The sequence below is a fragment of the Camarhynchus parvulus genome, chromosome 5, assembly GCF_901933205.1.
Source record: "Camarhynchus parvulus chromosome 5, STF_HiC, whole genome shotgun sequence".
NCBI classification, from domain to species: domain Eukaryota; kingdom Metazoa; phylum Chordata; class Aves; order Passeriformes; family Thraupidae; genus Camarhynchus; species Camarhynchus parvulus.
The window spans coordinates 15,711,553-15,725,223 of record NC_044575.1 but is presented as its reverse complement, the minus strand read 5'-3'; the positions used below and the strand labels follow the sequence as shown (position 1 = coordinate 15,725,223).

Below are 13,671 nucleotides of genomic sequence, written 5' to 3'. Positions count from 1 at the left end.
GGTTTCTTGCAGGCATACATTTCCATGCTGTGACTCTGCTGGAACGTCAGTATACCCGAGAGCCAGCCACAGCCACTGTGCTTCTCTTTGAAAGCAGCTGGCTAAGGGATAGCAGCCCTGTGTGGCAAGGAGGAGACAACATCCTCACTCTTTAGGTGTCTGCAGCTGTGGCACAAGCTATCACGTCCCAGATGATTAATGAGCAGGCAGGCTGGATGTGAGGAGCAGAGCTCAGGGTGCCTTGCAGAGCTGGCTGTGGGGATCCCCCAGGGAGAGGTGGGCTGCTCCAGAGAGAGGACTGGGGCTGGCTCACAGAGCTGACTGCACAGAAGGCAGCTGCTCCTCGTGGTGCTGATGTTTTAATCACTGGTGGCTTCAACAAGGACTTATCTCACGCCCCCATACTGTTTAGGTGAACAAAGGACTCGAGAAACATAGCTTGACCCCTTGGCATTAGGCGAGTTTGGGGCTGGGGAAAGCAACTCTATTTCAAGAGGTGGCAATAAGGGGAAGGGGAAAAGGAAAGAAGGAAATTCTCCAGCCTCAGTTAAAAATAAAATACAATTCCTATTTTGACCCCTCGCCAGATTCGTTTTTTTGGTTCAGGATCACTCCTGTAAAATGTAGGTAGCATTTCAACCAAAATGAAGGTGTTTCTAGAAGGGCACCCTGGTTTTTTGTAGCAGAGCAGCAGTACATGCCCTCCTAAGCTGCACAAGAAACTGTTTGGCAGTGCTTGAGGCATAAAGTGATTGTTCAACTCTGTAGTTTGTGCATCTGCTGGATCCCTGGTGTGCTGGGGAAAGGGATGTTCACACAGGATTTGGAGACTGCCAGAAGGCCAAGAAAAGCAGCACGTGGCAGGAGCAACAGAACCAAAATGCTTTCAATAAAAGCCATTCTGCCAAACAGGTCTTCTGGTAAAATACACACTCACCCATGAAGGCAATCCCCTCAGGTCATCTGAAAATGCTCTTGGTTGAATAAACAGTACAAAGGGGAAGAAATTAGGCTGGGTGGGCTGCTTCTGGCCTACATTTGAAATTCAAACTCATTCATTCATGTAAACCCTCTGCAGATTCTTGCAGTCCTGTGTCACCTCTAAGGTCCTGGCTTCTCTTATAACATCAGACCCTTCTCCCAGAAGGAAACTTGCTGCAAACTGGTTGGTCAGGTAGATCCTCAGGTCTAAAGGAGATCACCATTGGAGTGAACCCATTAAAGAGCTGACTGGATGTGCTGACTTCCATTTGGAGTCCTGGAGAATATCCACACCTGTAATGGAAAAGCACGAGGAAGGGCCATTACAGTTAAGATCAAAGAGAGGACACAGCTATGTACTGCACATTTTCTTTCTCTCTCCAATGAACATTACCTTATTTAAAAATATTCAGAACAGTTTTGAGGGAGGGCTGTTTGATTTTTTCATCTTTTGTTTATTTCAGATATAAAGAACTGCTTCATATTTCCTTAATAAGAGTGTATCAGAACTTTCTTTATATTTTCTGTAAGTGAAGCTTTGCTCGTTTGTTTGAAGGTAGAACTGACAAACTCAGGCCTTCAGCAGGTAGGCAGCAGCCTCCTCTCCTGTGGGCTTTATATGACTGATCCTTTGCAGATCATGAGCAAGATAAGGGATCAGAGAGACACAAGAGAGCTCCAGGGATCTTGGCAAGCCTGGAGAGTGCTAAATTATACCCTGTGGAGACATCTCAGGTTTCTCAAACAGGTCACTGTTCCCGTAGAAGGAAGAGGAATGACAGTAAATGAGGACACGTCCAAAGGAATCTCATCAAAAAAGTAGCTTTGCAAAATGCATGTTTAATGGGTCAGAAGTAAAGGCTATCCCCACTTCCTGGCTGGCCACCAAAACATTCACATTGGCCACCATTTCCAGTTAAATGTGTTACTCTCCAATAGGTTTGCTAGGTCTTGCAAGGTGATTTTTTTCTCTCTTTCATCACTTCTCTGTCTTTTATTGCTATAGAGTCATGGTGTAGACTAAGCATGCAACTTCAAACATTTTCTTGAAATTGAAGTAAAACATTTTCTACAAGTTCCAAGTCCCCAGCCATCCTGAAGGGAACATGGAAAATGTGTGGAAAATTGCCAGGAAAATCACTCTTGCCTTAGGAAAAAAGTAGTTAACAATGTGGAAACAATTTGGAAACGTTAGCAAGAATAAGAATGCAAAACCAGAGAAGAAATAGTCCAAAAAAGGGTTCTCAGTCTGTAGGATTTCACAGAATGTGGTTGTTTTTATGTGGCTTCTGTGGTAGCATGAGGAATGCAATCTAAAATATACAGGCTCCCAGTTTGGATGTGTAACATTGTCCTACTCTAAATACAGGAATACACGGGCAGCAGAATAATACCAAAGGACAGGAAAAAACTGTGGATAACCTTCAAGTTGTCCACTTGGCATGGAGTAAGACTGTTACCAAGGAAGGGAAAAACAGTTTAACAGTTATGTAGATCTCTGCAGGGAAGAGGGATGGCCTCCTAAAATCACCACAATTCCTTACCAACTGCTGATACTCTGAGTTCTCTATGGTGCAAGGAGAGCATCTCTGTGCTGCTTTCCTCACTAACATGTTTGTATAAGCCAGGATTCAACACGTGAACCTCACAGCACAGGCACTGTTTCCTCATATCTGAGGTTACTGCTGGGTTTCCTCAGCATGCCATCCGCCTCAGCAAGATTTTGGTTGCTTTTTTGTCTGTCCTGTGTTTGTGTGGGAGGCAGTATAAGCTGGAGGAAAAGGCTTTCTCCATCGGAAAGAAGGGAGCTAATTATGTCCCCTATAAAGAGAGGTAATTGGTTTTCCTTTCTGTAGAGAGAGGATGACGGGAACAGCATCCTTTGCCTTTTCATTCCAAAACTCTGTTGCGACCTTAAGGGTGAGTACTGGAAAACTCCCCCATTCACAGGTTGTTTTTCACATATTCCAGACATCTGGGAACAAGGTTCAGGTGATTGATGAATGTGATCTCTTGAAAAAAACACTGAAAAGTTGAGGTGGGAGTGGGTTACATCTAGCCCAGTTCTCCATTTCAAATATTGCTGGTTTCAAACTTAGCCTGCCATCTTCTCAGCAAAATGTTTGTGAGCACTTTTCGATCTGCACATATATATATTTAAGTATTTGGCAAGTGCAAGAGAGTTTGAATTAGATTGTGAAAGGATGCCTGTATGTGTGCCAAAGCATCCCAAGGTGTACAGGCCTAAGGTGGTATGATTTAAGTGAACTCCAGTTTTCAAATTCTCATGTTTTTTTTAGAATGCATTCTCTGCCACTTTCAGGAATAAATGGAATAAGCATGTCCATCCAAGTCCATTGTCCTCAGAGAATTAAGCTAATTTGCTAAACGTTTGAACTTTCCTGTTGCTTTAGCTATGTAATTTTTGAGTCATTAGCACTTTCTTTAGCGATGTGTTGTCACCTGACTTACCAAAGTGTTGCATCCTATCTTTGCTCTTCATCAAAAGCCAAATAGCTGTGAATTCTGTGTTAGATGTGATACACAGGACAGATACAAAGGAATGGGAAGAGATTCAGATAATGGCACCTAAGTTGACTATTTTGAAGATACACAACCACAACTTCTTCAGAAGTAATAAAAATACCACCTTCTCAAATTTAAAATGCCTTAATTTCATTGCTCTCCCTGATCTCTATGCAACAATGCTGTGTTGGTGGGTGCATCTGCACTGCGGTACAACACTTGTCATAACAATATAGCTTGTTTTGGAGTGACGCAGGTAATTCAAGACTGTACTGCAGAAGTGATTGTCACTGTGTGGAAAAGAGGACCTGTTTTGGGGTAGGGAATATGTTTGGCTATGGCTTAGTATGGTGAAGCTGAATAATTCACCATTAGAACTCAGAATGGCTCTGAAATACTGCAGGATCTGAGAAGTAATGACTGAGGCGCAGATTCGTAAATAGAAAGGCAGACCTCATATTACAAGACCCATCTCTAGAGACCTAGAACTTAAAGATGGAATTTGCCAATCATTACTGGCTGGCTCTGGTCTCAATTAGTAGTAAGAGTCCCACAGACTTTGAGATAACAAGATAGGCCAATGCCAAGTACTTCTGAAAGTCTGACCTGACTGAATAATGTATTGGAAAACATAATGAAGATGTGACAAATTATTATATTCAGCTCCACAGCATATGCTGGATATGGCCAGAGGTGTCTTAAGTCCTCATTTCCTAAGTAGATTCAGACAATGAGGAGAAGGAATGACTGAACTTATCCTCATCACTTGTTTTGAGATGCTCAAGAAACTCTCTTTACAATGTTGTTTGTAAACCTTGCTTGCCAAGAGGCTTCTTGATCCTGATATTGATGTTGATAGTCTGCAAGATGTCATCAGCACCTCCAGCAATAAGGGACTGGTGTGTGATGAGAAGGATATGAGAAGAGCAGAGATAAAATAACCGAGAAACAAAATGTTCCTTCGTTGCTGTCTTTGATCTCTTAACTCCCAGCTGTGAGAGATCCTGGTTGCTGATGGCAGCAATGGACTAATTTTCTGCAGCTTCTGTTGCTTGTACAAAACAGAGGAAGATGTTGTCTTCACTGAGGGGAGTACAAGTCTTGCTGTAATGTCTTCTGTTGCAGACTGAATCTGAGGAGAGGCAGGGAGTGAGCACAGACAGCCTCAAGACTGAGGCTAAATAGGCAATTTTATTTCCTCTTCTCCTCTCTCTTTCTGCCTCTTTCTTTGTTCTTCAATTCCTGCCTTATTAGTCATTCTTTTGAAGATTAAAGCCCAGTGGAAAACTCCCAGACAGTGCTGCTGTTTTTGCTGTATCCCTGATGTGATGGAAGAAGTGACAGGTACCACGGACAGAGCTGTTGTGTCAGGGTTAGGATCATAGTGAAAGCTTGTGCCTTTTCTCCAAACTGAGGTGCTGTAGGTGAGGGAGGGGAAAGTTTTATGACAGCTACTTAACTGTCCACCAGTAGTTTACTCCTGACCTGGAGGTGAGGCTGAGGCCCCTAATTTTGTTGTGTGAGTCACCAGAGCTGAGAAAACAGGCTTTGAGCTCATCTGCTGCTGGCTACATCCAAACAGGTAGTGCAGAAATAAAGATATTAAGAGGTTACTGCTGATTTCTCATGCCTTTCAGCCCAGTTTTGCAAGATATGAAAAAACATGCTTGTGGTTAACACAAACATAGAGGTGGGTCTCTATGAAAAAGTTAAAATCCCACATCCAGATCAGTGGGCAGGGATGGCTGGAACTGAAGCGCTGGTGCATGTCATTACAGAGATGCACCAGATTTGGCCATGTCACTAAAGAGACACACTGGAGGCAGAATTATGGACAAAGCAAACTGATTTCTTATCACAGATAAGAATAAGTAGTTCTTCGGGTCAGTTCTTGAGTGTCCCTAAGATGGAATGGACATGGAAATACCAACATAGAGGTGGTGCACATGAGGTGGCAGCTGCTGTTTTTGCTGCAGGGTGACAGAAACCATTGGCAACCTGCTGGGGCAGAAGAACTGGGCTAGAGGGGTGCTTGGCCTCCCTGAGTAGCCAGCCAATGGCTCCACACTGGCAGGAAGTCAGCTGTTGGTGCCTCTGCCTGCAGCTGCCAGGCCTCCTCTCGAAGCTCCCTCTTAATTGCAAAGCAAAGTGCAAATATGAACTCTGTGATTATGTGTTGCCCTTGGCCTCTTCACAGTTTCTGGATGAGGTCCATGCTGCTGTTTGTTTGGGATCGTGTCCCTCTGGAGGTGAAATTGTGCTTCAGCACCATATTTTGGAAACAGAGGGGGTGAGCTGTGGGTTGGTTCAGACTCTGGTTCTGTCACTGCCAGCTGTGAGGGACTACTGGGCTGCAGAGGATCCCTTCTAGACATCAGCTGTTAGTATCTCACTAAGTTTATTAATTCAGCTGAAACGAGTTCCTAATAGACAAATACATACAAATATCTGTCTAAAGAGTTAAGAGGCAACCAAAAGTGAATGACAGGAGAATACACCAGAATAACAAAAATCATATTTTCTGTTTTCCACTCTTTGAAATCAATGATGTTGTTAAGCTTGTTGTGGAGAAAGGCAAGGAAGGAATGAGTCTGGCATTCTGCCTCCAATCTCTGCAGAGCTCCAGCTGTTCTGCCCTCTCCTGGAGCATTTGTTACCTGCCTTATTTCTTCTCAGGGAACCAGAGATGGCCATTAAGGAAAGATGTAGAGAAGGAAATAGCAGCCATCCCATTGATTGCTTCTGGAAAAGTATTGCAGAAAATGTAAAGGACATTTGTGTAAGACAATGCCAAAGAGCTAAACAAGATCAGTGTGACTAATGGAGAAAAAGAGGAAGAGGGAAAAAGAGGCTAGTTGAGACACATAGGAAATGGTAGAGAAATCATCCTTTGAAGCTTTTCCAAAACTGTGCTTTTGAATTTCTCTTCCTATTGATGGTGAACTCCCTTAAGGATCCAGTCCATGGCACAGTCAGCATCCCTTCACTGTCTCAGTCCCATTCCTAGGTGCTCTTGGGAACCCCTCTGCCTTATCATATCCTCATCCAATGCTCTTAGAAGCTCTGCACTATATTTTTGGCAGAACATTTTGCTGTGCTGTGCTATACTGACTCCTTTGTGCTTGCCTGTATTTCCTTAATGGGATTCAGTGTCTTCTACATTCTCCACACACTCTTTGGCTCCAGCATTCCAGTGTTGTGTTTGGTATTGCCCATATTAAATTTGTGATGTCTCAAATAATACAAGAAGTTCTGCACCTGTATTATTTGAAGCTGAACTCTCTGTAGCCTGTAATTTTACAGCTTATTTCTCGGTGGGGTGTGACTGTTTTTCTGTAGCTTAGCATAGCAGCCCACAAGGCATTAAATGTTCAGGGCTCCACCTTCTCTCTTCAGAAGAAGTAACTTCTGGGGGAAAATTACTTATGAATTGCACTCCTTTCCTGCACAGGTCCATATACACTCCTGAAACAAGCCCAGTATATGTTTGTATACAGGCTGCCCTGGAAAGTGGTCTCAGCACCAAGCCTGACAGAGTTCAAGAAGCATTTGGACAGTAGTCTCAGGGACATGGTGTGACTCTTGGGTTGTCCTGTGCAGGGCCAGGATTGGACTTAATGACCCTTGGGGGTGCATTCCAACTCAGGTTATTCTGTGATTCTTTGATTCTGTGCCTTGCTAGGGGGGACCAGACTTACAGCTGTACATTTGGGGTGAGTACTGCAGATGTGGCGTGGCAAGGAGGGCTGCACACATGACAGGGACTGAGTGTGCTGCTTTGGAGCAGTGGTTGCCAGTGTTCACATAGACTTGGCTGTAGCTGCTGCATGGGGGATGGCAGGTTTCTCATAAATGCCAGCCTGGGTGCACTTGAGTACATTAAGGCATTGTGTACATTAACATTATAAACCAGGATAAGGAGGGAAAAAGAAAGGTAAGTCAAAGATCAGGTTATTTCTCTTGTAGAGTGGCTGCAGCTTTGTGTCCTGTGTCCTGCACTACTCGGCGATGGCAGCCAGGATGTGGCACTCACTGAAGGTGACAGGAGGCACAGGGAGGCTCTTTGCCTTTCAGTGAAAGGGACCTATTCTGCTGACTGCTGGCAGAGACTTGTGTGTCAGTCACTCGTTAGCTGTGTACCACCGGGCAGCAGATAATCTCAAGTGCTGAATGAATAAATCCACTCCTTGTCAGCTCCCATCAGTGTCTCTTGCATGAAGCCCTGATGCTCCTTAAAGCAGCATACGCTGCAGATAAGTCAAAGTGCCATGTTTACTTGGGAGCTGATGGCAGAGCCCTGAGGAGCATGGCAGGTGTTAACTACAGAGTTAAACCGTGACGTTCCTGGGTAGGATTTTCCATGGCTGGATAACGTGTAGGATCTGCCCCTTCAAGACCTTGGAATCTGTGTGTCAGGCCAGGCCATGAATCCTGTTGTGGAGGTACATTGGCAACGGCAGAAAGGATTTCCAAGAAAATTAACACAGTATCTGTCCAGTGAACTTCATACTCTCAGACTTTATGCTAAACTTTGAAATTCAGTGGAGCTTTAAGAGTTGCAGTTTTGAAGGGACTATGGAAAAAGACAGGCAAAACCTGACATTTGGTTGTAATACTAGTTTGTGGAAAGTATATTTCCCTCCTAAAGCTTCAAGGTATGGAAATGTGCACATGCAAATTTTAAAATCAAGTATGCATCTCACTTGCTTCTCACACATAACTATTTTCATTTTCATTTATGGGGAAATAGCTTTGAAAAGCACACATGCAAACAAAAATTGTGGTGGAATGAGCCCATGATAGAGCCCTCAGTAAAATGAGGAATTGCTCAGCTTTCCAGTAATTTTGTCTGTTTGTTGTATTTTGTAAAGCATTGTCTAGCTGTCTGATTCTATGGAGATCTAAGTTTAGTTTTCCCCCTCTTCATCTAATTTTTGTAAAATCTTCTTGTAATTACTAGTACTTAACAGAAAACCTGAATTCATGTTAAAACATTTAATTAGTCAAAATTGTGTAATAAAAGATTTCTTCCAGATACCACTTAATGATCATTAGAAGGTCTGATTCAAATCCCACTTAAGTCAATTGATGTCTTTTGTTGTCTTCAATACATTTTGAATCTGGCTCAGTATATTCAGAAATGTGAGGTTAATGGCTACAATAGTAGCAAGAAATACTCCCCACAGATGCACAACTTTCAAGGTCCTCCATTTGCATTCATAATGGACTACTGAATAAGTTTTGGATAAAGGTAATGAAAGGCCATTTTAAGCAAAAAATCAGCCAAATTCAGAGCTGCAGAGGAAGATACTTTAATCATTTAAACCCTGATGTTTTTTCCACTTCAATTCTATTTATGCTTCCATAGAAATTGTGGATGCAACTGATATAATGCATTAGATGTTTTGGTATTGCTTAGATCTGGTAATGGCTTAATCTGTTTGGAGGAATGATGTCCCATCACAGCAGTGATGACCCTACAGGGCATAATGGGCCTGCAGTTACTTGTTGTATAAAGCCATTTATGCTTTAATGCTGTTCTCTTCCGATTTCAGGAGTAGCCTATTTCTGTCATTATGGGCAAGAGTGAACGGGTGACCTAGACAGTCTTCACCAAAGCCAGGCATTTTCACCATTTTTAACTTTCAGTCCCACATAACATGAAAGTATAAGTACCAAATTAATAAAAACCCAGGTATTTTGCTGTGATATTTCTGCTATGGCAGGAACACAGACTTTTCAGAGAACCTAATACTAGTTTCTTCCTATGAAGTGGCCTTTGGTTTTGCCACTTCAACCCAGTGAAATACCAGAGTGATTTACTCTGCTTTCTGTGCCCTCATCATGGAAATGCAAATTACTGCACAGCAGGCCAGACATTAGAGAAAGTAGTTGCTCTGGTACAAGGTTTCCAACCTGAGTTCTAGCCTGAGGAGTTGGATAAGCAGCCAAATCTCTGCATCCTTTGAGGTTCATTCTGAGTGTAGAGAATTCTGAATTCAGAAAAGGTCATGTCCTGGATGAGTTTCTCCTAACTGAGGGACAGCCATGAGTTCTGAAAAGTATTTCATTAGTTACCTCAAAGTAGGGTCAACATTAGAGAGCTTGATTTTCACAAGAAAACCTACCACACCTTTCCTCTCTGCACCATTTTGCTCTGTGAGTAGGAAAAACAGCCTAACATGTTTGCATCCTGCAGGGCTTTGCTGCCCTTCACCATTTCTGCAGCTCTGGAATTCCTTCTCAAGCCAGGGTTTTGAGCCATATGGGAACTACTGATGCTAGTGGAGAAAGAGAGGGCTTTCTGGTATGCTGCTGGTGAGCTTCAAAGCTTCCAAGGAGAAATGTCATCTGCTGTCCCTCAGCTTTTGCATGTAGGGGTACTACATGCGACAATGGTTGCTGAGAAACTGTTGTTTCTCAACCAGTTGTTGAGAAACTGCAACAATGGTTGTTGCATAGTGCTCGCACAGGTTTGGTAGATAAAATACAGCTTGGTAAAATGAAACAGCTGTAAGCCTCATTTTTCAAGGAGCAGATGGGTCATGAGTGACCCAATAGTTACTGAGCTAATGAATGCAAGAGAAAAGGAAACTTTCCTTCTTTACTGAGACAAACTATCAGGCACCCTTGACCTGCCCTCCTTGCCTTCTTAGTGAATTAACACCCTGTGTGCCTGACTCCAAAGGCAAGACAGCAGAGCGCTTGTTGCCAGTGCAAGTTTGCTGACAAGATGGGCTTAAACCAGAGATGTGATTTCCTCTGGGGGAGAATGACAGTGAAGTAGAGATGGAGGAGAGGGATGCAAAGTATTGCATGATTCCTCTAAGGGTCACATTGCCCCCATGTTGCACTTTATCATTAGCTGAATCACTGGAGCATCCTGTCAAATCAACCTCCTGCACAGATTTTTAGAACCACTAATTGGCACCTGCATGGCACCTGTTCAGCTACACATTACCAGTGCATCTCCTTTTGCCCTGCACAGCCTTTCACAGCTCTTTCTCCCAGTTTCAAGGCACTCAATTGCCCACCATGGCATGAGGCAACCCTGGCTTTAGTTGGGATCCTGTGATATGACCCAGCATTCATGTAACAGAAAAGCTTTGCTGTATTCCTTTCTCTTTTAACCATTAGGCAAATGTTTCTCCATGTTTCCTGTTTATCACAGGCTCTGAGCTTCCCTAGACAGGCTATTCTGAGCTTGCCCTGCTTTCTGATAATTGCATGTGCATTAAAGCAAACACCCCTGCAGGGTTTCTCCTCTCCCGTCCTTGCCAGCTCAGAGCTGGACAGCATTCCATGGCTTGCAAACACAGGGCTGCGCAAAAAAGCCATGCCAGGGGCTGACAAAGCTCTGGGGAAGAGGGCAAAGCTGCATGCTATTTCAGGGCTCTCTTATTTTGCCAGTGAGTTCAGATACCTCTCCTTTCCTAGTGACACGATGGCTCCTAAGTCCTCCTGAGCCGTGACATTGCTATTGAGATCTACAGTCTGTGTCCAGCCTGTATCAATTACTGCCTTCTTTGTAAGCATATAAAAAATTAACAGGATCCACGGGAGTCACCCATCATCAGTACTGACTGCAGCACTAATTCTGAGAAGGTGGTCTGTTGCATAGTTCTCTGAACTCTTGTTTTGCTTTAAAAGAAGAAAGAGGCAGGACACTGCTGTAAGATTTTTTGAGAATGAGCTTTATCAGACTGCTGTTTAGAGAACTGGGAATCTCTAGATCCTAAAGTAATACAACCATTAGTGTCTTGTGCCTCTACATGGGGCAAAGTCCTGGACTACAAGAAGTACATTGATGACATTTTTCCTTCATAAAACATCTCACTTGAGATAAGTGGACCAGTTTTGTCCTTGGTTTACAGATAGAAGAGGTAAGCAGACTGTGGAAAGCTGACTGGTGCAGACAACACACCACTGAACTGAACACACTGCAGTCAAATGCTGCCAGGCGCATCAAGACAGATGCTTTCAACATACCTGGCTTGAAATTGAGACCTCCAAAACTATATTTCCTCTTAGGATTTAGTTCCCAGGAATTAATATGCATAGAACCTTTTACACTCGCACACTTATGATGAAAGAAAAGCAACTTGAGGAAATTCTTTTCAGTTGGTTCCCGGAGTAAATCTGTAGGTCATAAATAGATACTGCCTTTCTATTCTGATTGTCTGTTACCAAACATAGGCCACACAGTGCTGTAGCTGAATTCCCTTCTCCAAGTGGTAGCCATAAGTCACTGCCTCTTCTCATGCTTTAGGACAGTAACCAAGCTGGACCCTGACTGGATGCTGCCATCCATCACTCACTTGATCTGAACTTACGTTGCCACTGAACCAACCAAGAGGTTTCTCTGAAGTGAAACACCAATGCAGTTACATAGCCCATCTGCAGGGAGTTTTATTTTTCATAGGAATACTGGGGTTGGATTATCCTTGTCATAGCTAGTGCATTGGTCACATTCCCCATGAAATACCTGTACTTCCCCATCCAAAAGGAACTTCTTTGGAGTTGCAGTTTCTGAGCAGCTGCAGTACATGTTGCTGATGGTGAATCTCAGTACTACTGGGAGAGTGTCGTGAGAGTGGGTGCTTCTTCTGTTTTGTTTTTCCTCATTTTTGAAGCAAATCCAACTTTTATCAATTATAGGGTTGAACAAGCCCTCTGCAAGTATCAGTGCATATCTTGTAAGAGAGAAGAGTAACAGGTCTTTCTGAAGAGGAGACAAAAATGGAATAAGCTAGCTACCCCCTGGGTCTGGGGTGAAATAGCTGAACAGTTGAAATCTACCCAGCTTTTGCTTCCTGTTTGTATAAGTAGCTTTCATCAGAGTGCTGGTCATGAGTAAGTTAACACCCACAGACCTGTCACCATCAAGCACTGTGTATCACTGAATTCCTAGCAGTTCTGGCAGTGCTGAACTGTGTACATACATGTTTAACTGCATTCCCCACTTCTCTGAAGGAGCTATTTTCAGAGATCCCAAGTGTGGAAGTGGAATCTCTCAGATGACTTTTGACTCTGCAGAGAGGAATAAGTGTCTTTGAAAGACTGAGATTGGCACATGTACAAATATACTTTCTTCCATCCTGGTATGTGAGGAAGGCTAAGGATGATGCAGTGCAAAAGTTGCCTTTGCTGTTTTTATGTGATGCTGAAGAGAGATCTGGGGTGATAACCAACATGCTGGGAAATCCTCCTGTGCATGGTGCTGCAAACTACCACTTACCAATTTCCTGCAGAGGATCTTACTGGCATTCAGGTGAAGTTGTCTGTGTTCAGGCTTAGCAGAGGATGTTCTCTCAGAAAGTTAAAGGACATCAAGAACTAAAGGTGTACTGGGGCAAGTTCCTAATTACTCATCTGATCTCTGCAGGGGAGACATTAAGGGATGGTTTTGTAGTTTGTTCATGGTTTATCTGTCAGTATAGCAGCTCTGGGACAATCAGTTATTTAAAGGACTGGAAAAAATGCTACCTGGTCGTCCTTGTTTGCTTCTTTAGGTCTTTCTCCTGCCTTTGTGGATTCCTTTAAATTTGGCATGCCTGACTGTGCAATGCTCTCACTGCATCTTGTTGCAGAGTTTATTTCACATACCCAGAGTCTCCACAGTGCTACATTAACTCCCTTCAACTTAGCCTAGGTCAAATCAGAGCAGTTACAGTGTGGTTTCGAGCAGCAGAGCAATTTTGCTAACAGCTGAGGAATTGCACTGACTTCATCTCTAATGAATACCCTTAGTGGTCATGATAGGAATTTTGGGTGAGAACAGGGCTTGCACTAATTACAGGGACTAAGTCACAACTTGTTAACTCAGCACTGAAAACTGCTCTTGGAAGTAGCCACACTTGGGCAGCCTGGGAATTGAGGGAAAGCGCAGTCTTGCGCTTAAGGCTCTGAACACTGCATCTCCAGTAATCTGGTTTAATTTCTTGTTCTGCCTTGGACTTCTTATGTCACTTCTTATATTTCTTTCCTTTTCTGCACCTCAGTTCTGGAGCTATAAAATCACACTGCTGTATATCTTCTCCCCAACATGTATGGCAAGTTCTTCAGGATGGGGATTTTCTAGCATTAATTGAGAATGCAGTTTGTAGAGCAGCCATACCTGTGGCTGTGGGAGGTCAGGAGAGCCCTACGTGACATCTTAGAGTT

At 43.4% G+C, this 13,671-nt stretch overlaps 1 protein-coding gene across 10 annotated transcripts in view; it reads left to right on the top strand.

The window, feature by feature from the left end:
- The window catches only part of BRSK2 (BR serine/threonine kinase 2), a 304,432-nt gene that overhangs the window by 185,385 nt on the left and 105,376 nt on the right, over positions 1–13,671 (top strand). The gene's annotated exons all lie outside the window — the stretch shown is intronic.